The sequence below is a fragment of the Hypanus sabinus genome, chromosome 14 (assembly GCF_030144855.1).
Source record: "Hypanus sabinus isolate sHypSab1 chromosome 14, sHypSab1.hap1, whole genome shotgun sequence".
Lineage (NCBI taxonomy): Eukaryota > Metazoa > Chordata > Chondrichthyes > Myliobatiformes > Dasyatidae > Hypanus > Hypanus sabinus.
In genome coordinates, this window is record NC_082719.1 from 47489997 (window position 1) to 47514461 (window position 24465).

Below are 24465 nucleotides of genomic sequence, written 5' to 3' on the forward strand. Positions count from 1 at the left end.
GAGAAGCAAACATTTCAGATCAATGAATTTCCATCAGATCACGCGGAGCTGCATGAACTAGTCAGCACCATCAAATGGAACTAAAGGATAAAATGATTACTAGAATATTCTCTAGGAATGGTTTCTGATATAATGAAGACTCATCCTCCCACTTCACTTTTGCTCAGGCAACAGACTTTTGACTTAAAGAAATTTGAGCTTCTGAAACTGAGTTATTGGAATCTGAAATTTTGCTTCACGCATGAATGCTTTGATGACAAAATAAAGATTAAAAAAAAAGAAGGCATACCTTCAAGCCAGTTGCCAGTACTTCTGCTGGACTGGCCTGACTTTCTTTGTACAAATTCCTGTGTGGTATTTATTTAAGCAGGCATTCATAAAGTAATAATAATCAGAAATTTCTGTTAGTGCTGACCATTGATCAAAAATAATGGATTGCTCACAGTGAAATATTAAAGATGACATTGTAATTGTGTAAAAAATAAATCTATTTCTTTCTAATTTGTAACAACTTCTATCCATTCATTATCTCGTTGTTTGTATCAAGTTATTTAAAAGAAATTTGCATTTCTTCAGGTTTTATTGAACAACTAGATCTCAGTTTATGGTTTGTAAACAATTGTCTTCAGAGTCCTGAATAAAAGAAGCAAATCTTCCCACTTGTACAATAGTCAATGTAGCCTGATGAGAAACTGTCTTGTAGTTCCTTTTCTGAGAGGCCATGGCTGTGATGTGGCTTGGAAACTTGGAGGTCTGCCTTCAGAGTCAATAACCACATTGAAGTAACTGACAAGAAACGTCTGTGGAAATATAGGAAAGAAATATTTTTATTTGATTTAAGTCAATATGTTTAAATGCATTTAAGTAATTTTGCTTGCATGCACCATTTTTGGAATAATTTTGATTTCTGCTATTAGTTTTACTCCTTGCATATTTGTTAATATTAGTGAAAATCAAAGATGCTCAACTTTTGACAGCTAGTGAGACTGGGAAAAGGGTCACACTGACTTTCAAGGTCTTAGGGAGTACAGCCAGACACTATTACTGAGGGGGCACCCTGCCATGTGTATTGCTGCACCAAGCCAATGAGCTGGGACCTGTCATATCAGCATACGTCAGTACCTAGGGCCATGCTGGAAGAAACAGCAAGACCCAAAGGCAAGCAGCCATTTGTCCTTTGGTTGATGCAAAATCTGCCCTATTATTTCCAGCGGCTGAGGATTCAACAGTGAGAAATTATCAATTAGATTTGGCATTGGGAACAAGCTGAAAACAGATTGCTATCCCTAGGTGACTAACCTTGAGTGTTTTATACTGAAATAAATGTGGACAGGAAGACCCGTTACTTTGCCTTTCTTTTCACTTCGATACCAATAAATGCATATGCTGTTTCAGGTGGAGAGGACTTTTTTAACTTAAATTCCAGAATTTGCATTCTGGTCTGTTTCATTTCAAAAGCTGAGTGTTTAATCTAAATCTGGATGGCCTTCAATTCTGAAAATAGAAACTCTACAAACAGCATATGTTCAATAATCTGGTCTTGCCAAATGCAATTAGCTCTACGATGTTTTGTGTTGATAAATTAAAACTATAAGTAGTTGAAATGAAAACACAAACGTGGGTACAGTAACAGTATTCATCTTTAGTTGTCCAGATTGGTGTTGAGGAGCCAACTTCTTGAACAAATGAAGAGCAGGACATGTTATAAATGTTAAGCAGTTCGGACATCATCTGTGGAGGGAGTAAAACAAAACCCTTGTTCAGGTTAACAACCATACGTCATATCTGAAATTGCTCCCACATCAGTGCTTTTGAGGTTGCACTTAAGTAGATGCTTGGTGAGTATTCCATCACTCTCTTTGGCACACAGAGTGGTGGGAGGTTAAAGAATGAATATGAGACATAGGTGAAGTGGATGAATGCAACAACAATTTTGATTTTTAACACTTTGGTGTCATGCATATAAGCAATATCAAATAAAATATAATCCCAATGCACTCATGATATTGTAAGACACAGGATCAAAAGCTTCATCCACAAGTTATACTTCGCAAGCATTTTATTGGTGGACACAGACATGGAGATATGTGAAAAGAGAATTCAGCATTTTGGACCTTTGCAACAGCGTATGGGCATGATCAAAATTAAGAAATGCTTGAGAAGCTGGAGTTTTGGAAGTACAGAGATGGATGGGTAATCTGATCACAGACAAACAGAGACTTAGTTTTGCATTCTTATAATACTGGCAGTGCCTTCCTTTAATTTGTATGAGCTGATGGCAATGGATAGCGTTTGTTTTTTGATATGTCTCAATATCAATCGTTCAATTTCCATATAAATTCTGGAAATTGAGTGAAATGCCTTAGAGATTAAAGGAGAAAGTTTTGCACATGCAATATCCAACTGTTAACTATTCTGTGCTACTTAATGAAAAAGGAATTACTTGTGTAACTTTTAATACTGTGATTTCTAAACCTTGGTGGAAATAATACCGAATACAAACTTATCAGTTTGTATGTGTGCAGACGCTACTAGCACATTCACTCATGCATCCACACATTCACATCCATGACAAGATTAAGCCTGTTGAAGATTAAGATTGATTCTCTCTCTTCCCCTTCTCCATCACTCTCCCCTCACCTTCTCATGCACACTCACACTTTGACAAAGCCTTTTATAAGCTTTATGATTTGAGGAAACATTCTTTGTGTGGCTTTGAGAATAAGAATTGTCTTTTGTTAACTTTCTCTATCATAATCATTGTGTTAAGTAGATCTTGTGCTGGCATCAAGCTCCATACCACTATGAGAGAAGGCACACGTTAATAAACATTTCATTTATTGGTCACCAGTGTTCCAACATACTGATAACTCAGTGAAATATTAAAAATTATAAGTTGGTAAATTCACGTATTATTGCACTGAGGAATAGTGAATACCTTTGTGTTCCTACCATCCATACTGATCATTCCATTACAACAGTGCATTGAGGTAGTACAAGGGAAAGTAATAACACCCTGGTGAAACACAGCGATGCCTCACTGGCAGCAAACAAATCTACTAATCAGATTTTCACACTAATCACTAATCACATTTTTCTTCTAGACAGCCCATCACTGCAATCAATAGCCTGTAACTTTCGTTTAGGAGTTGGGCTTTTGACCACCTGTATGACCTGGCATTTTTGCAGTCTCAAAGGTACAGGATGGTTGTGGCGTGGCACATTTGGGCCGAATTGGGGCAGTGGGCATGGACCCACAAGAGAGAACTGAGCCAATAGTTGGCCATTGCAGGAACGCATTTGAAGCTGATTCGAAGCGGCAGATCTAACATAAGGTGAGTCAAGGTGGCAGGAGTGAGGAATGAGCTGATGTTTGACTGATCTAAACACCAGGCATGATTGGAAAGGCTGGATACAGGTCAGATTGAGGCAACAGGGCCTAGGCCCCAGAGCATCTTGAAGTGGCAGGACCCAGGTCCAAGAGAGAGGGATGAGCTGATGTTTGGCCTTTTTAAGCACAGGTTCAGATTTAAAAGGTCAGGGTGTCAGAACTGAAGGTGAGGGACGGTCCCACGTTCAGCTCGTTGCTTGGTGAGGTTTACTTGTCTCTATGCTGAACTGAGGCTGTGGCCTGCAACTAAAGGGCTATTGGATTGGCATCAGTGATGCCTGGCTTCATGGCTGTCAGCTCACTTTCATGAACTTGAAATCTGAATGTTACTTGCTTTTTCTTGTTGCTTAATTTGTTCTGTTGTTTTGCATTTGGATGTTTGACTGCCTTTGAATGGGTTCTATTAGGTTTCTTTCTTTTGTGGCTGGCTCTATGGAGATGAATCTCAAGGTTGTATATAGATAATAAATGTACTGTAAGCAATAGCAGAATGCAAAATAGGAGGTTACAGATTACAGAGAAATTGCAGTGCAGGCAGTCAATAAGTGCAAGACAATAATGAGGTAGATTGTGAAGTCAAGAGTCCATCTTAGTGCAGTAGGACACTGTTCAATAGTCTTATAACAGCATGATAGAAGCCATAATGGATTAAAAATAGAGTTAATTCTATCCATTTTGCAGCAAGTATTTATTTCACTTTCTCATTATGTTCATGAGATTTTTTTTAAGTTCACTGTCTGGCTTCCTTGGACAACATTCTTAACTTGGAAATTTTAGGTCTGGTAGTTTAATGCCCACCATTGTCTTAATTGTAGGGTGAACCTCCTCCCACTTACATCGTAATCAAGTGCAACCATCTTGTGGCTCCCATTGTCAGGCCTCTCTGCTCTGATACTTGAGTTGGGGATGACTGAAAATGGGTTTTGAGTCTGTTAGGATGGAGGGACAGATATCCTCCCAAATCAGAAGATGAGTTCCCAGCCTCACAGTCAACAACATCTGGACAGTGCAAATGGGGACAGCCTTTGGGAAGGGATATGGCAAAACGTAAAAGGTGTTTATCACATGAACTGAGATAAAGTGAAAAGCTTCTCTTGCCTTCTGCTCATACATACAGATCAGTACCCTGTGAATTGAGGATAGGCAAGGTAAAACAATAGCACTGCAGAATTAAAGTGCAGTGCAGATAAACTATAAGGTGCAAGATCAGGTAGATTATGAAGTCAAAATTGTGAGGTATGGAGGGAGGTAGATGGAACTAGGCAGAAGGCCAACTTTGTATGGAAGATGGGTCAAAGGGCCTACTTCTGTTCTGTAATGCTTTATAACTCTAAGAGTCTGACTTATTGTACTATAGAACTATTAAATAGTCTTATCATAGTGGCGTAGAAGCTGAACTTGACACCTGTGATGCATACTTTCAGGCTTTTGTATCTTCTGCCCGATGGAAGAGGGGAAAAGAGAAAATATCTGGGGGGGGGGGTAGTGAGGGCCATAGTTAGGGGCAGGGATAAAAGAAATAATGGAGAAAGCTAGAACACTCCGCATCTGTGGGAAAAGCATCAGAGTCACTGTTTCAGGTCAAAGACCCTTAAACAGATCTGGGGTTGAAACTTCTGTTAATGAGCACTTGGGAGCAATTAAACTCAAACTGATCTCTCAATTATATTGCAAGCTTATATATAACTATAATGTGCTCATCTATGTATTTGTCACTCCCAGCAGGAATTTAGATGTGCTTTTGAGGCTCATAAATTATATATGCTTGTATCACCTCTCACCCATGCTGGTCCATGACATTAATGCTCAGTCATTCCCCCATCTCCCACTGAGAGGGTCATCAGATCAAAATATTAAGACTGAAACTATTAAGACTGTCAATTCCCCTTCTTCACTCAACTGTTGTCTGGGAGATTGTATTAAAAAAAAATAGTTTTTAATTTGAAACCTTTGGGTCTGTTGTTTGAGCTTGGGCAGCAGCTGGCCACCCTGTGCCTATCATTTAAAATAAAACAAAAGTGGCAGAACTGCAAAAATTGGCAAGCCTCATATCCATATGGATGTTTATTCTGTTGCTCGTGGATGTGTCCAACAAAATAATAAACATCTGGGTTATTCTGAATTCACAATTTTCTTCTCTTCATGTGTTGACAATCCATTCTGACTCATGCTGTAATGTTTACTTTTCAATTAGTTACTTGTTACTATAATATGGAAGTATTAGTATGACAAATAACTCATTTTAGATAACTGGTGCAACAGAGATTGCTGCCACAGAGCAGTAAAGCTAATAGAAGTGAAAACAAGGGCTGTTATACAATGGAAATCACATGAGTATTTCCAATGTTATGCTATTACACTACTGCCTGAAGTCAAAACCAGACCTATGGTGATCTTGAATACTGTTGTTCCATATTTCAGATTAAAGGCAGAAGATTGTATTGGTTTCACTAATTCATTAGGGAACATAATCACAGCCCATTGATGATTTGCTGATATCCCTTAGGTCTTCCATTTATTCCATCTACTGGACAGAAAATAATCTTGTATAACTGAACTAATTGAGAATTCAGACAGCATTTCTCAGTCCTGACTACATCTGTTGTGCCTGGTGTCCTTTAAACTGAAACGTTCAGAGTTACACACTGACTATATCATTAAAATAGTACCTGTAGCCCTGAGTGGAATAATTCTGTAATGGGTGCCCCTTTTTTGGAAATAAATAGCTGGTTTTGTCTGAGCAGTTTTCATATATCCCTTGGAACATATTCTGACATACCTACAAGTTATCAAGTAAATATTGCAAAAACCATTTTTGTAAATCAGAATGCAGCTATAATCCTGGGGACCACAGTGCCACAGCAGTTAGTGCTGTCTCTCACAGTGTGAGTGACATCCTAATCCAGAGTATTGTTTGTGTGGAGTATGCACATTCTCCCTGTCACTTTGTAGGTTTTCCTTGAATGTTCTGTTTCCCGCCAAACCCTGAAATTGTGCCTGGGGGTTTAATTGACAATATAAATTACCCCAGTGTGAGCAGAATATGAGTGGAAGTTACATGCACTCGAGAGAGGAGAGGTTGCAGGGAAGAAAATTGCATGATGGGAATTCTGTGAGAGCCACATAGACTTAACAGATGAATAGCCTCATTCTATGGTGTTAGAGATTATAAGCTACTGAAGCATGAGTTAAAATATTATGGCTTTGGCATTGATAGCCATAGATATGCTGTTGGCCAGTGTTCTCCACAGAAATTAATATGCCCCAGAATATCATAGGTGGGCATATCTATGTAATTAGGATAGTGATGAATATAGGTAGCTCGTGTTGAGGCATTTGATGTTGTGGTGTTTGCTGAGTTTGGCAATTAGCTTGCAGATGTTTCACCACCAGTTGAATTGACATCCTCAGTTGGTGTTTCTCTCTGGGTGTGCTCATGCTTCAGTAGGGTCCTGTTCACTTGCTTCGGTCCTGATCAGCTACTCCTTCAGTTGACCTTTGAATTCTATTGGCTCACATTTCTTTGGCTCTTAGAGGTTCATAAGTGGTGTTTATTTCAATAAATTTGCTGACTGAGTTATCAGAAAAGAACCACATTCCTAAAAATGCTCACACTTTCTTCATGTTTACCTGCATCAGCACATCCACAGTGTTCCAGTTAAAGTGCTATCCTTCTGGGTCTTCATGTACTGAGATCAGTGATAGTGCATCATGTCTCTGTACCACCAGCTGGTGTTCCCATAAACAAGCTGAGAAGGAGTAGCCAATCAGGACAGTGTTGTGTTCTTTATATTACCATGTACCGTGGGTTTCTAATAAAGAACTATATTCTGGAAGAAATAAATCTTTTATTTAACAGCAACAGCCACACGTGTGTTACAGCGCCATGCTTCCAGATGCTTTCTATCATTTCTGTGCATGCTCAGAACTCTCTCCGATCACGTTCTTACACATGATATCACCACATCTTCCTTTCCCTAAAAAGAAGAACAATTAGCAACATTGATTACAGCGAATGCATAATTTAACATGACTCTGTCATTCTCTCTGGGGGCTTATGAACATGAGAAGACCTTCTAAGTGGTTCACGCGGTTCTTGTGTTTCGTTGTTACTTCCGTGTTTTGTCTGGTCTGCATCAGTTAACGGAAACTCTGAAGCTGGCTCTTTCTTAAGGTCTTTGCAATTTCTTCTTAACACTGCCCATTCTTCTGTTTGGACCCTGTATGATCTGGGTTGTACTTCTTAATTCCTTCCACTTCCACTTGTAATGCAATATGAATATCCTTTTCTTTATCTAATTCATTCACTAACTGTGTAATTGCTTTTTTATGCTGAGACTTCATCATTTCAATAAAACTTCTCAATTTCTTCACTTGTGCTTTCACTTCTTCAATTGGATCCTGATTCTTGTCACTCTTTGGTTTCAGATCAGTATTATACTGTACTGGCAAGTTTGGCATCTGTCCTCCTGCAGTGGGATTGTGATGGAGTGCATGGCCCATTGATGCATGTGCGTTACTTCCAGAGGGCAAAATGGCAATGCTGGTTTTGGTGTCAATGCTTTGTCAGATGCTGGTAACAAAGGGATGGGTCAGGGAGCTTTCTTTATGACTTCTAACCATTCCATTCTGTCAAGCTCTGTTTTCAGTTAATGGCGTAGTGCAAAAGGCACTTTTCTACATGGATGTACTATGGGTGACACTGTGTTGTCAATTTTAATCGTGTGCTCTCCTGGAAGATAACCAAGCCCTATGAACAAGTCATGTCATCAAGTCACTGTATTCTGACTCTGTGTCATTGTCCAGGACTAAGACTCTTTTCACCAAACTCAGTCTCTCATAGGCAGATACACCCAGTACTGACTGTACATTCCTTGGCACCACCACAAATGAAAGCGTGTGCACCATATCTTTGTGTGATACTTTTGCACACATGGTCCTTTAACTAGAATGTCTGCACCTGAATACCCGGTCACTTTTATATTTGTCTGTTATAACTTTGATCTTGGCTTTAATGCATTAAAGTCAGATTCTGCAAGACTATTTACTTATGTTCCAGTATCCAGTTTAAACAGAATAATGATTTAATGGAATGGAATGCAATGGAATAGTCCAGTCATTCTTACTTTGTTTATTTTCACAAAGCACATTGATATAAAACTCCTCACAATCATTTTCAAGCACTGCATTTATGTGCTTTATTTCTTTTCTACTTCTGCAACAGCGTGAAAAATGATTACTCTTACTGCAGTCGTTGCACAATTTCCCATATGCTGGACACTGTTTTGTCCGATGCTGCTGCCCACAGCAATCACATAGCTTTTTTCTTTCAGATGACATCTTGCCCTCTGTCAGTTTTGTTGCCGTTTTATTATTTTTTTCTAATATGTTTGTGCTTTCTCACAGTGTCTACATTGCAGTTCTCAATGAAAAGTTCTTTAGCCTGTGATTTAACGGTTTCCAAAGCTTTGCTTTCCAAATCTATGTCTTGTTCTCTTAACAGTCCATTATCCGGAATGCCACAAACAATTCTGTCTTTAATGAGACAGTCTGTCAGTTCTCCAAACTCGCATGTTTTACTCTGGTTTCTCAACTCGGTAATGTATTGATCAATAGTTTCACCAGCTCTCATGTAAAAAAATTATACCGCTCATACATCACATTACACTTCGGTATACACAATGCTTCAAATCTGTCCATTATCAATTTTAAGCTTAAATTATCTCCATTTTTAAAAGTAGAATGGTTATATACCTCAACTGCGTCATCACCTATTACATGGAGTAGAAGCACAGCTTTCATTTTCTCTGGTTTTCTATCTGCTCCGATCACCGACAAATAAAGTTCAAAATGTTGCTTAAATTTTCTCCAGTTCTCAGCTACATTCCCAGACAATTGAAGTGTTGGTGGAGGTTGCAGCCCTTCCAATTGCAAAACTGTTAGCAAATCCCAAAACAGTTCGAACTCCTTTCGATTATCTTTGATTCTCCCGTGTTAGGTAACATATTATTCTTCCAGAATGACTTCTGACACCGTGTTGTGTTCTTTATATTAATACATTCCGTGGGTTTCAATAAAGAACCATATTCTGGAAGTAATAGAACTTTTATTTAACAGCAACAACCACACGTCTTACAGAGCCATGCTTCCAGATCTGTCTATCATTTCTGCGCATGCTCAGAACTTTCTCCAATCACGTTCTTACATGTGATATTATTGAGAAATATACCTGACATAATCATTATATATACCTGAAATATAATCATTATGTATTAGCTATTTACTATACTATGTAATCACTTCTAGGTACTGAATATTAATATGTATTATTTTACTAGACACATTTTGCTATGTGTTGTTTTAACTAGATACTTTGTACTCTCTTAGCTGCATACTGTGGCACTTACAGAACACCTGTTTAGCTAGCAGCACTATTAGCTGAAATGTACCCCATGTATTACACTCAGCCTTTGTTTAGTACGAGATAACGGTGGCGGACAGGATGGTGCGAGCAGGAATGTAATGTGAGGGAGGTTGTCTGGAAAACATAATCTTGGCCAGGAATGGGGCCCCAATGCGATCGGGTGAAATATAATGGTGGCACACTGAGAGCTAGGCAAGAGCGATTGATTAGTTAATATATAGATGATATGCAATTAAAAATTGATTGGGTATGCTGATGAAACTGAAATGTAACTGAGATAAGAAATTACTATAAAGAATGCTGTACACTGGAGCTCGGCAGGCTTTCGGTGTCAAATTCATTGATTGCCTCAGCCTTTGTTTGCAAATAAAGGTTTAATTTTCTTGAAGAATTGTCTGTGTCTCCAGGTCATTTCAAGTAACCATGACAAAATCACCACAGACAGAGGCAGGTGAATGGAGCCCTATATAAATGTGAGCACTCCCTGAGAGAAACACCAACAACTGTACACTGAAGATGTCACCTCAACTGCTGATAAAATGCCTGCAAACTAATTGCCAAGCTCGGCGAACATCACTGAATATCTACATGAAAAACACCACATCAAATATCTACATAATTCATTGGTTTGATGCAAATGTTTTTGATATTGGCTTACATCAAAAGAACTGACAATTAGGGATTTTAAAAAGTACTGATAATTGACACACGCAAATTAATCATTACTTTTGTAAAAGATCTCACTCTTTATGGTTGGAACAGACATCTAGTTATTATATTGCATGGAATACTTACTCATCCATTCTCATTGCTTTTGTCTCTATAATTAATCATTCAAGTTATTTTAGAAGCAGATAGTCAGAACAATATGAGTTAGTTTCTATATTCACCATTTTATAGTAAAAACATTTTCCTGATTTATAGCCTAACATACTGATAATTTTTTTTTCATAATCAAAGATGAGAATAAGTAATTTTTAAAATCATACAGAATTTTCACTCTCCATAAGCTTGCAATACTCCAGAATTTAAAAAACACAAATCCAATATCACCACATTACCATTTGTGTCTGGGCAAGTAATTTGGAGCAGGAAATCATTCACTTATTGTAGAACTAGTCAGTTTTTTATTCCACAGATTTCCAACAAGCCCTCCATTACCCTTGCTATTTTCTTAAAGGTTACAACCTACCATTTCATGCACAGTAAACTGCCTGTGAAAGAATACCCAGCCACCTCCAGAAGATATCCAGCTGGTTATTTTCTTTGTAGCACAATTGTCCTGTCTGGAGTGTAACTGTCATGGTATGGCCGAAATTTTACTCTGTGATTTTTGTCTGAAATTGGGACACATAATTTTTAAAAAGAAGAAAAATTGAATGACATTGCCTACCCATTGCAACCTTATGTCACCTCCTGTTGATCCACTGGCTATTTTTAAACCATTTGTCCTGCTTTTCCCAATGCAACATCCAGCAGGTAGGGTTTTTACCATCTGTTCCTGACATTGCCACATTCTGGAACCATGAAGAAATGTGTAACATTAAGACTGTAGATAGAAGGCAGCAGACTCTAAGGGTGAAGAGAGGCTTTCCCTTACACTTTGATATTTGAATTTAGCAAGTTTTGGACTGGTTCCTCGTAAAGCTGGGCATCTGCCACAAATTTGGCATTATGGAGTCGATATGTTATTACTGTGGGTTGCAGGCAGAGCTTCATGTTACAGAGTTTGCAGTAGTCAACACACCCCCTGGTCCTGATCCGCACCCCCTAGAACACAGCCCACTATATCCCTCCACACAAATTGTCAGAAACATACAGTACTGTGACAGTGTGGTGAACTATGTGCCTGTCGGGACACGCCCCTGCTGACTGCTCCTGTGGCTCCTCCCACAGGCCCCTGTATAAAGGAGACCTGCGGCCTGAAGATCGGCCTCAGTCTCCAGGACCTTGTATGATAGACACTCACTCCTGGTTCCTTCTTCCAGTCAATAAAAGCCGATATCTCGCCTACGTCTCAGTGTGAGTTATTGATGGTGCATCAATTTTATTGACTGGAAGTTTTAAAACATGGAACCCGTTTTGCGTCCGGACCGGTTGGATTTGGACCCTCAAGACCCTGACGCAGCTCTCGCTTTTGAACACTGGCTTGCATGCTTCCAATCGTACTTGGCGGAGCTTCGTGCGACTGAACCCGCCGTTATGCACAGAATCCTACTCTCGAGGGTCTCCTCCAAAGTTTACTCCTTTATCCGGGACCTGCCGACCTACGAAGGGGCACTGGACGCCCTCAAACGACAGTACCTGCGGCCGGTGAACACCGTCTACGCAAGACATCGCTTAGCTACCCGGCAACAGCGGCCTGGCGAATCGTGCGCTGAGTTTCTCCGAGCACTACAGACACTCGTCCGAGCTTGTGACTGCAAGACGCTCACGGCAGAACAGCATGCGGAGCTGCTGGTGCGAGACGCCTTTGTGACGGGACTGAGGTCAGTGTACATGCGCCAGCGACTGCTGGAGAACTCGGATCTTACCTTAAGCTCGGCGATAGAGAAGGCCAACGCTCTAGAAGCTGCGCGGCATAACGCCGACGCTGTCCAGTCGCGCAATTCCCCGCCGGTTTCGTGGACGCCTCAGACCCCGCCACCGCCGGCTCCCGGGAGCGAATTCGCCAACGCCGCCGCCAGTCGCGATTCCACGAGCTCCCCGACCCAGACCACGGCTGTGGCCCGTAAGAAACTCGTGCTTTGTTATTTCTGTGGCCAAAAGAAACATCCTCGACAACGCTGTCCAGCGCGAGAAGCGACCTGCTCCAGCTGCGGAAAGCGGGGCCACTTCGCCAAGGTCTGTAAGTCTCAACCTCGAGCGGAGTGCAGCGCTGCGGGTGAAACGTGGGGGCCGCCATCTTGCATGCCGGGATGTGGGCGGCCATCTTTGTCGACGTCAGCACGCCCCGCCCCCGATCCTCGGATGCTGACCGGGTACCCCGGATGTGAGCGGCCATCTTTGTCGGCGTCAGCATGCCCCGCCCCCGACCCTCCGATGCTGACCGGGTACCCCGACGGCGATCCAACTCTGGCCACTGTGACTCTCGACCAAAGCGCCCCACACCAGCTTGCAAGATCCATGATGGACATCCAGGTGGAGGGGCATTGGACTGGATGCCTGTTTGACACGGGCAGCACTGGGAGTTTTATTCACCCGGACACAGTGCAACGCTGCGGACTTGCAACGCGGCCGGTCAGTCGGAGGTTCCATTTGGCCTCTGGGTCGCAGTCCGCAGACATCCGGGCGGGTTGTGTAGCGACTTTGGTGGTGCAAGGCACAGTATATCGGGACTTTGAACTGCTGGTCATGCCTAATCTGTGTGCACCTGTGCTATTGGGGCTGGACTTCCAGAGCCATCTCGAAAGTGTGACTATGGTATACGACGGGCCCCTCCCACCACTCACTGTCAAGAATCCTCAGTTTTGTGGGACTTCTTCACATACCCCGCTACTGACCACACACACACACGGACACACACATCCCATCCAGAACCAGGCCAACAGCTGCGCTACTGACACTTGCAGCCTCTCCACTCTCAAGATCCCTCCCCCACCGCTGTTCGCCAACCTGACCCCCGACTGTAAACCTGTGGCAACCAAAAGCAGGAGGTACAGCGCGGGGGACCGGGCCTTCATTCAGTCGGAGGTGCAGCGGCTGCTCAGGGAGGGGATCATTGAGCCGAGCACAAGCCCTTGGAGGGCCCAGGTGGTTGTTGTTCGGACTGGGCAGAAAAATAGGATGGTGGTGGACTATAGTCAAACCATCAATAGGTTTACGCAGCTTGACGCATACCCCCTACCCCGCATCGCGGATATGGTCAACCAGATTGCTCAGTATAAGGTGTACTCGACAATAGATCTGAAATCCGCTTATCACCAGCTCCCCATCTGCCCAGAGGACCGCCCCTACACCGCCTTCGAGGCGGGCGGCCGGCTCTATCACTTCCTGCGCATCCCTTTCGGTGTCACGAATGGTGTCTCTGTCTTCCAGAGGGAAATGGACCGGATGGTGGACCAGTACCAACTGCAGGCCACATTTCCCTATCTGGATAACATCACCATCTGTGGTCATGACAGGCCAGATCACGACGCCAACCTCCAACGGTTTCTCCAAGTGGCCGCAGCTCTGAACCTTACTTATAACAGGGACAAGTGTGTTTTTGGTACCACCCGCCTTGCTATACTTGGGTATGTCGTGGAAAACGGGGTTATTGGGCCTGATCCCGAACGTATGCGCCCCCTGTTAGAGCTCCCTCTTCCCACCACTCTCAAGGCCCTCAGACGGTGCCTGGGGTTTTTTTCCTATTACGCCCAATGGGTCCCCCATTACGCAGACAAGGCTCGCCCCCTGGTCAAGACTACCTCGTTTCCCCTCTCTGCTGAGGCCTGCGCGGCCTTCAACTGCATTAAAGCGGACATTGCCAAAGCTACGATGCATGCAGTGGACGAGACCGCTCCCTTCCAAGTGGAGTGTGATGCCTCCGATTTCGCTCTGGCTGCTACCCTTAATCAGGAAGGCAGACCAGTAGCATTCTTTTCTCGCACCCTCCAAGGCTCTGAAATTCGGCACTCCGCGGTGGAGAAAGAAGCCCAGGCCATAGAGGAGGCTGTTAGGCACTGGAGGCACTATCTTGCTGGCAAAAGATTCACTGTGCTGACCGACCAGCGCTCGGTTGCGTTCCTGTTCAGCAACCAACAGCGGGGCAAGATCAAAAATGATAAGATTTTGCGGTGGAGGATAGAACTCTCCACCTACACCTATGATATCCTGTACCGGCCTGGCAGACTCAATGAGCCCCCTGATGCCCTATCCCGGGGAACATGTGCTAGCACACAGCTCGACCAGCTGTACGCCCTTCATGCACAACTTTGCCATCCGGGGGTCACCCGATTTTACCATTTTGTGAAAGCTCGGAACCTGCCGTACTCCCTGGAGGACATCAGGACGATGACCAGGGACTGCCAAATTTGTGCCGAGTGCAAACCGCACTTCTACTGTCCTGACACGGCACAACTTGTCAAGGCCACCCGCCCTTTTGAACGCCTGAGTGTTGACTTTAAGGGCCCCCTTCCCTCCACTGACCGCAATGTCTATTTTCTCAGTGTTATTGACGAGTTCTCACGGTTCCTCTTTGCCATCCCCTGCCCCGACACCACTGCCACGTCCGTCATAAAAGCCCTGCGCCAGCTCTTCACTCTGTTCGGGTATCCCTGCTATATCCACAGTGATAGAGGGTCCTCCTTTATGAGTGAGGAGCTGCGCCAGTACTTGCTAGCTAGGGGCATTGCTACCAGTCGGACCACGAGTTATAATCCCCGGGGTAATGGCCAGGTAGAGCGGGAGAATGCCACAGTGTGGAAGGCCACACTTTTAGCCCTTAAGTCCAAAGGGTTGCCGGTCTCTCGATGGCAGGAGGTCCTCCCTGAGGCACTGCACTCTATCCGCTCTCTGTTATGTACGTCCACCAATGCCACCCCTCACGAACGCCTATTCTCTTTTCCCAGGAAGTCTGTCACTGGGACCACCCTACCAGTTTGGCTGACGTCCCCGGGGCCAGTGCTGCTCCGGAAACATGTGAGGAGCAATAAATACTCCCCGCTGGTGGAGAGGGTTCACCTTCTCCATGCGAATCCCCAGTATGCTTACGTGGTCTTACCTGATGGGCGGGAGGACACGGTCTCCATCCGCGACCTGGCACCCGCAGGTGCAGCAGACCACTACCCTGAAGGCTCTCCGGTAACTGTGAACCCTGCACCAGAGGTGACACCGTACTCACCAGGCCCTACACAGACTCCTCACGACACTTGTATACCGGGCGTTTCGTACGCATTTATACCAGGCGCCTCGCACATGCATGAGGGATCACCGGCGCCTAGTGGGCAAGAACACGCGCAACCCCCGTCCCCTGTGCAATCGCCAATGTTGCCGGCACCTATGCGGTCACAGCCGGTGCTACGTAGATCGCAGCGACAGATTCGACCGCCTGATCGGCTTGACTTGTAAGAACCTTCGCTACATGAGGACTTTTTCAAACGAAGGGGGGGTGAATGTGGTGAACTATGTGCCTGTCGGGACACGCCCCTGCTGACTGCTCCTGTGGCTCCTCCCACAGGCCCCTGTATAAAGGAGACCTGCGGCCTGAAGATCGGCCTCAGTCTCCAGGACCTTGTATGATAGACACTCACTCCTGGTTCCTTCTTCCAGTCAATAAAAGCCGATATCTCGCCTACGTCTCAGTGTGAGTTATTGATGGTGCATCAGACAGAGATCACACTCCTAAACTACAGGCTTATTTTAACACAGTCAAAAAGATTATAAAAATGGCCGCAGTGGGAAATGGAAAAAAATGTCACACTCATAAAACTGGGATTAATATACATCAGTGGAGCTGAACCATAGCTGGAGGTGCTGGATTCTGAATGCTGAAAGCATCCCACTGAACCATAAGTAAGAGCTGGAGAGCATAAGCATGAAATTAAAAAGCTTTGAGAGAAACTGGGGATTAAGTTAGATGTTTTCCCAGTGGAAGAGTGGGAATACAGAATGGACTCCCAACCAACACAGTATAAAGCTAGAACTAGAACCATACCTACCCAGGAGTTGAATTGAATGCTTTAGACATAAAGACCATCAGTTTGTCAAAGTGTTCAGTAACATGCTGAATCTTCTTAATATTTAAGGAGGTAGCCTTTAAGGCACTAACTTGACTTCTTTGTGATTGCATCAATGTGCTGGGCCCCAGATAGGTCATCCAATATGTTAACAACTAGAAATTCAAGACTGCTACATTTTTCTACTGCCAATCCACCAATGAATACAGGTACATGCTTGTCCTCCCTCCCGTTCCTGAAATTAATGATTAGTACTCACATTTCACTGACATTGAATGTGAAGCTGTTGTTGTGGCACCCCTCAACCAGCAGTACTTTATTGGTAGGCTGACTTGTCCAACGACAGTTGTGTCTGCAGCGAATTTGCATATAGTCCTGGAGCTGTGCTTAGCCACACAGTCATGTGTGTATAGAGAGTAGAGTAAGGGGCTAAGCACGCATTGTTGAGGTGTACCTGTGTAGATGGTCAGTGAGGAGAAGATCGGAAGAAGCTACTGCTTCCTTATCTCCCGGTGGGAAGTGGTGTATTTACGGTGGCTTCGCTTATGTTTTGGAGGTGTCCTCATCTCAGAAACCAGTATAGAACCCGAGCTAAATTATTTTAAAACAAAATTATTTAGGGATACAGAATAGTAACAAGCCCTTCTGGCCGAATGAGCCTGTGCTGCCTGATTGCACCCATGTGACCAATTAGTTTACCAAGCTCTATGTTTTTAGAATGTGGGAGGAAAATAGAGCACCCGAAGGAAACTTGCATAGTCACAGGGAGAATGTATAAACACTTTACAGATTGCAGTGGAATTGAACCAGGGCTGATGGTGCTGTAATATCATTGCATTAACTGCTATGCTACCGTGCTGGCCCTGCATGAACTGTATGGAATTAGACCAGCTTATCATGAACAAGGGCAGCATAGAGGAGTGCTCAGGCTTTTGTATCTTCTGCCCCATTGGAGAAGGGAGAAAAGAGAATGTCCAGGGTGGGATCTTTGATTATGCTGTCTGCTTTACTGGGACAGCCAGAAGACCACAGACAGAGTGCGTAAAGATTAGCAATATTTGTCGTATGTACAGTGAAACATCGAAACGTGCAGTGAATTACAGCATTCTGAGTCAATGACCAACACGTTCTGAGTACTGTGCTGTGGGTCGCCCACAGAGTGATGCCATGCTTCTGGCGTATTTTCCCAAGGTGAATGGGGTGAAAGGAAGGATGCGTTTCCTCTTCATAAGTTATCCAAGTGTTACACGTGATCTTTAAATCACTGCCATTTTCCTGGAATCAACTGCTACAATGTCAGAAGACTTCATATGAAATATTGTAGCTTGACGATAGCAATGAAAAGGAACAGTGCTTGAAGGAAAGTAAGAGGATGCCTCCCCGGTCTCTGCTGATATGTTTGCTGTTGACTCACTGAAGTGTAACTAAAGGATTTTAGAACAGGAAATTAAACTTCTTCAAAATCAAAGTGAACGAGGTCTTTCCTTCAAAGGATTTGAAAAAAAGAATCTTCACAGGTTCTCTCATTGTGAAATGTTGTGACAGTTTGGTTTCACAGAGAGCTTCTCTGGCAAATATATTCGAAATAATTCTCACTGCTTTGCAACCTGATTGTTGGGTTTCTGCAGTTCAGCTTTCTGTTTTTCTTTTACTGTTGCTTAAGGCTGATGCTGACAGATGTGAGGAGGTGTGAGTTATATTACTTAAAATTATTGTAAAGAATGTCTCATGAAATACTTCCTTTACAACAGGGATACTGCACCATCAGCACCAGCACACAATAAATAATTAGATTAGAGTTTTAAAAAAGTCATACTGTTCCTTAGAGATCTCCTTTATATAATATCCCACAATTTGGCAGTGGCTCTGCTTCCTCAGAAGGCCTATGGGTATTTGGCACATCCCAGATGATCCTCACCAATTTTTGTAGATGAATCACAGAAAGCATCCTAGCTGGATACACCAGGCCATGATATGGCAATTGCTCTGTTCAAGACGGCAATAAATTACAGAGAATTGTGGACAAGGCCTTGTCTATCGCGAAATTTGGTACCCCCCCACCCCTCATTCACACCACCTACACTTTCCACTGCCTTGGGAAGTAGCCAACATAACCAAAGACCCACATTCCATAGACTTCTTGTCCAATAAAAGTAAACCAACTAGTGGGAGTATTCAAGGACATTTTCAACCTCTCACTGCTACGGGCAGTAGTTCCCACTTGCTTCAAAAAGGCAACAATTATACCAGTGCCTAAGGAGAATAATGTGAGCTGCCTAAATGACTATTGCCCGGTAGCACTCACATCAACAGTGATGAAATGCTTTAAGAGGTTGGTCAGGACTAGACTGATCTCCTGCCTCAGCAAGGACTTGGACTCATTGCAACTTACCTATCACCACAATAGGTCAATGGCAGATGCAATCTCAATGGTTCTGCACACGGCTTTAGACCACCTAGACAACACAAGCACCTACGTCAGGACACTGTTCATCCACTATAGCTCAGCATTTAATACCATCATTCCCACAATCCTGATTGAGAAGTTGCAGAGCCTGGGTCTCTGTACCTCTGCAATTGGATATTCGGCTTTCTAACCGGAAGGCCACAGCCTGTACGGATCGGTGATAACATATCCTCCTCGCTGATGATCAACACTGGCACACCTCAGGGGTGTGTACTTAGCCCACTGCTCTACTCTCTATATACACATGACTGTGTGGCCAGGCACAGCTCAAATATCATTTATAAATTTGCTGATGACACAACCTTTGTTGGTAGAATCTCAGGTGGTGACGAGAGGGTGTACAGGAATGAGATATGCCAACTAGTGGAATGGTGCAGCAGCAACAACCAGGCACACAACGTCAGTGAGATGAAAGAGCTGATTGTGGACTTTAGGAAGGAAAAGATGAAAGAACACATACCAGTCCTCATAGAGGGATCAGAAGTGGAGAGAGTGAGCAGCTTCAAGATCTCTGAGGACCTAACCTGGTCCCAACATATAGATGTAGTTATAAAGAAAGCAAGACAGCGGCTATACTTCATTAGGAGTTTGAAGAGATTTGGTGTGTCAACAAATACACTCAAAAACTCCTATTGATATACCGTTAGATGTTCCTTAGATGCTGAAAAAGCATTTGATAGAGTTGAATGGCCATATTTATTTAATACGGGGCAGAATTTTAATTTCAGCCCGAAATTTATGTCATGGATTAAATTAATATATTATAAACCTCTGGCTTCGGTTCTTACCAATAATCAACAATCTCCCTTTTTTCAGCTGTTCTGTGGTACGAGGCAAGGCTGTCCTTTCAGTCCTCTACTATTGGATATTACTTTGGAACCCTTAGCCATTGCTATTCGTGACTCACCTAATATTATTGGTATTAGCCATGGGGAAGGGACTTATAAGCTATCACTATATGCTGATGATTTATTACTATACATCTCTGATCCTGAGACATCTATTCCTGTTATTTTATCCTTGCTTGCTCAGTTTAGTAGCTTTTCTGGCTACAAACTGAATTTTAATAAGAGTGAATTATTCCCATTAAATATGCAAGTTCCAATCTATAAACACTTACCATTTAAAGTTGTCACAAATAACTTTACTTATTTGAGTTTTAAAATTACCAAGAAACATAAGGATTTATATAAAGTTGACTCTTTACCTTTAATTGACCAAATCAAGCGACTTACTACTAGATGGTCCCAATTATTTTTGTCATTTGTTGGTCAAATTAATGCTATTAAGATGATAGTTTTACCTAAATTTTTATATCTATTTCAAGCATTATCAATTTTTTATTCCTAAATCTTTTTTTGACATTATTGACTCTAAAGTATCCTCGTATTTGTGGCAGAATAAAAATCCTAGATTAAGTAAAAAATATTTACAGAAGCCTAAGAAGGAAGGTGATTTGACTTTGCCAAACCTAAGAATTTACTATCGGGCGGTTACCATTTGATATTTAATATTTCAGACACAAGAATTGGTCACTTTACCAAGCCCACAAAGGGTAAGTTTGGAGTACAAATCTGTACAAAACTTTTCATTGTTTTCTATGTTAGGATCTTTGCTTCCTTTTGCTCTATCTAAATTGAATAAACAAATAACTAATCCTATAGTTAATTATACATTATGAATATGATTTCAATTTTGTAAATTCCTGGGTTTGAATAAGTTTATCTTATTAAGCCCTATTATATCTAACTTCTTTTTTCAGCTTTCTTTTATGGACCAAGTCTTTGTATTATGGAAAACAAAAGGTATAACATGTTTTTGTGATTTATTTTTAGATAATACCTTTATGTCCTTTGAACAGTTGTCCAATAAATATAATTTGCCTAAAACCCATTTTTTCAGATACTTACAAATTAGAAATTTTTTGAATAATATGTAACAATCCTTTCCGAATTTATGTCCAATGGATATTACGGAAAAAATACTAGCTCTGAATCCTTGTCAGGAGGGTTTAGTAGCTGTCATTTATAATATGATTATGAAAATACAACTGGGGTACCAGATAAAATTAAGAAGGAATGGGAAAAAGAACTTCATTGTCTTTTACCCACAGAGCAGCGGGAGAAAATTTTACAGTTAGTTAACTCCTCTTCCATTTGTGCCAAACATGCCCTAATACAATTCAGGGTTATACATAGGGCTCAGATGTCCAAGGACAAACTTTCTTGATTTTATTCTCATGTTAATCCAATCTACGGCAGATGTCACTCTAAAGTTGCCTCATTAACTCACATGTTTTGGTCTTGCCGCTGTTTACAAAATTACTGGAAAGATAATTTTGGTATTATTTCAACAGTTTTGAATATCAAATTGCAACCTCATCCTATTACTTCAATTTTTGGTTTACAAATGGTGGATAATAGTCGTATATCCCCCTCAGCCCGGTGGGTGATTGCTTTTGTCACATTAATGGCTAGAAGATCTATCCTATTGAACTGGAAAGAAATTAATCCTCCAACTACATTTCAGTGGCTCTCTCAAACTATTTCTTGTTTGAGTTTAGAAAAAATCAGAAGTGTCATTTTGACCCTTCGTTAAATTTGAAGAAACCTGGAGACCATTTATCCAACATTTTCATATGAGTTAAACTGACCTTTCCCAAATCTTATTCTTAACATTTTTAATTATTTGGATAGAGATGCGGAGTTATTGACACTACTGTATATACTTTATATATTACAATAGCCCATGTCGGTTAGATTAGTTGTGTTTTTTTGTTTTTATTTTGTTTTTTTTTTCCTTATTTTTCTATTCTTTGCAACCTACTATGAGTTTGGGAGGCTATTATATGTGGATTATTAACTGTTTGTATTTGTATTTTAACCTATTAATTATGTACTCTCAAGTTCTCTGTATTCGATGCTTTCTTATTATGCTTATTTGAAAATTAATAAAAAGATTTAAAAAGATGTACCATGGAGAGCATTCTGACAGGCTGCATCACTGTCTGGTATGGAGATGGGGGTTTGCTACTCCACAGGACTGAAAGAAGCTACAGAGGGTTGTAAATCTAGTCAGCTCCATCTTGGACACTAGCCTACAAAATACCCAGGACATCTTCAGGGAGCTGTGTCTCAGAAAGGCAGCATCCATTATTACGGACCTCCAGCACCCAGGGCATGCCCTTTTCCCACTGATATCATTAGGTAGGAGGTACAGAAGCCTGAAGGCACACTCTCAGATATTCAGGAACAGCTTCTTCCCCCCTGCCAGCTGATTCCAAAATGGACATTGAACCCTTGGACAGTATCTCACATTTTTTAATATTCAGTATTTCTGATTTTTGCATGTTGTTTAATTTATTCAATATACATATACTGTAATTGATTTACTTATTTATTATAATCTTTCTCTTCTATATTATCACATATTGCATTGAACTGCTGCTGCTAAGTTAACAAATTTCACGTCACATGCCGGTGACAATAAACCTGATTCTGATTCTGATTCTGATTCTGAACTGTTGATCTCTCAATCTGCCTTGTCACATGAACAGCACTCTCCCTATAATTCAAGACAGTATTCTGTGCTCTGTTATTGCTATTACTTTCATACTATCTCAACCTACTTGAGTTTGTCCATCACTATGTCCTTTCAGTGTTACCTTATCATGTAAAACTACATCCTTAGGCTTCAGTGTAAACATTTGCTTTTAAATAAATCAGCCTTAACAAGCTTTATTAGTTCCAGATTAGGTTGATTTATTGGCATATACACCACGAAGCAATAAATTCCTCGCTCACATGAAATTCAGAGTAAACCATATATGTGGTATTGATATTAACAAAAAATAATACAACAGTAATAAATATAACACAATTCATTTGGTGCATTACAAATTATGCTTCAAATTTCAGGAGATTTCTGTTAACCTATAATCTTAATTATGTAACACAAAAAAAAGTTTATTTTTACTTTGTACCATGTGGGGATATGGCAGATAGGTAGGACTTGTTAACCCCCATTTTCCCATTGAAGTCAACTTCCAGTTGAATGTTGAATAACAGTGCAGAACGGGATATTTTAATTTGGCTCTGGAAAGTCCCACACCATATCAGAGGAGGCTAAGCATTGCCCACAGGTTTACTGACTGCCACAGGTGAGAAGGAAATTGAACTTTTGTGAATGTCACTACATATATTCAAAAACGCAAGTAGACTTTTACAGTCAAAGCCCCACTCACTCCAGACACTCTCCCTTTCCCTCCCCATCAGGCAGAAGATGCAAAAGCTTCAAAGCATGGACCACCAAACTCAATGGTAGCTTCTTAGCCCGCTGTTATAAGACTAGGGAATGGTTCCCAGCTATGATAAAATGGACTCTTGATCTCGTAACCTATCTTGTTCTGATGTCATACTTTACCAGCATTGCACTGTCTCTGTAGCTGTTACATTTTATTCTGCATTGCTTTTGTTTTACCTCATTACTCCGTGTAATGATTTCACCTGCATGAGAAATATGTCAGACAAGCTTTTCACTAAAAAACTCTTCTCAGGCTTCCAGCTTGGATTTTATGACAGACTCTGCCATCTTCATCAGGGATGATACCTGGGCATGTCTAGTCCAATGATATTTATACTCCTGTCATCTGTCCCTCCTGATTGGTTAGTCCTCATCCAATCAGGTCACCTTGCTTATAATCGAATTCCAGTTCTTACTTAGAAGGAGACCTTCGTCTATGTTCCCTCTCCTATTTTCTCTCCATAACAATGCCTGTGCCTCTAGTAATCTGTCTGTTAAACTGATAAAGTTTGCAGACAATAGCACTGTCATTGAACCAATTCCCAGAAGCAATGAATCGATGTACCACCAGAAGTAAACAAGCAATCTCAACAAAATGGAGATGGATGCCCTCAAAACAGTGGAGGTACATATCGACTTTAGGAAAAATGTGTCTCTTCTCCACCCACTCATGATCAACAACTCTACACTTAGCACTGTTTCATTCCCATTTCTAGGCATCACTATTTCACAGGACATCATGCTGGAGAGCTGTATTTCCTTCATTACCCACCTTGAGGTTAATTTTCTTGCAGGCATTCACAGTAGAACAGAGAAATACTATATGATCAATGAAAAATTCACACTCATAAAGACTGACAAACACCCAAAGACAAACTATACCAGTAAGAAATAAATTAATTAATAAATACTTCTGAGAAAATGAGTTGTAGAGTCTTTGAAAGTGAGTCCATAGATTTTTGGATTTAGTTCAGAGTAGGGGTGAGTGAAGTTATCTATGCTGGTTTAGTAGCCTAATGGTCGAAGTGTAATAACTATATAAGTCATTCATATTTGCATTTTAATCTAAACTTATAGAGTCTGCATGGAATAGATGCTTTTGTTTTACGTATACATGGTTAAGCTTTGACCTCTAGTAGAATGCCCAGGATGAGCGAATGAGGCAGAGACTCGAGCCAGACAAGTCGTTAAGCTCCCAAGGGTAAGAAAAACAGCTTCAGTG

At 41.8% G+C, this 24465-nt stretch overlaps 1 long non-coding RNA gene across 1 annotated transcript in view; it reads right to left on the bottom strand.

The window, feature by feature from the left end:
- Window positions 1-373: 373 nt before the first annotated feature.
- LOC132404402 (uncharacterized) overlaps window positions 374-24465 on the bottom strand; it is a 56183-nt gene continuing 32091 nt past the window's right edge. The window contains exon 3 of the long non-coding RNA XR_009515526.1: window positions 374-800. This is a non-coding gene — a long non-coding RNA (uncharacterized LOC132404402). The remainder of the gene's footprint in view (window positions 801-24465) is intronic.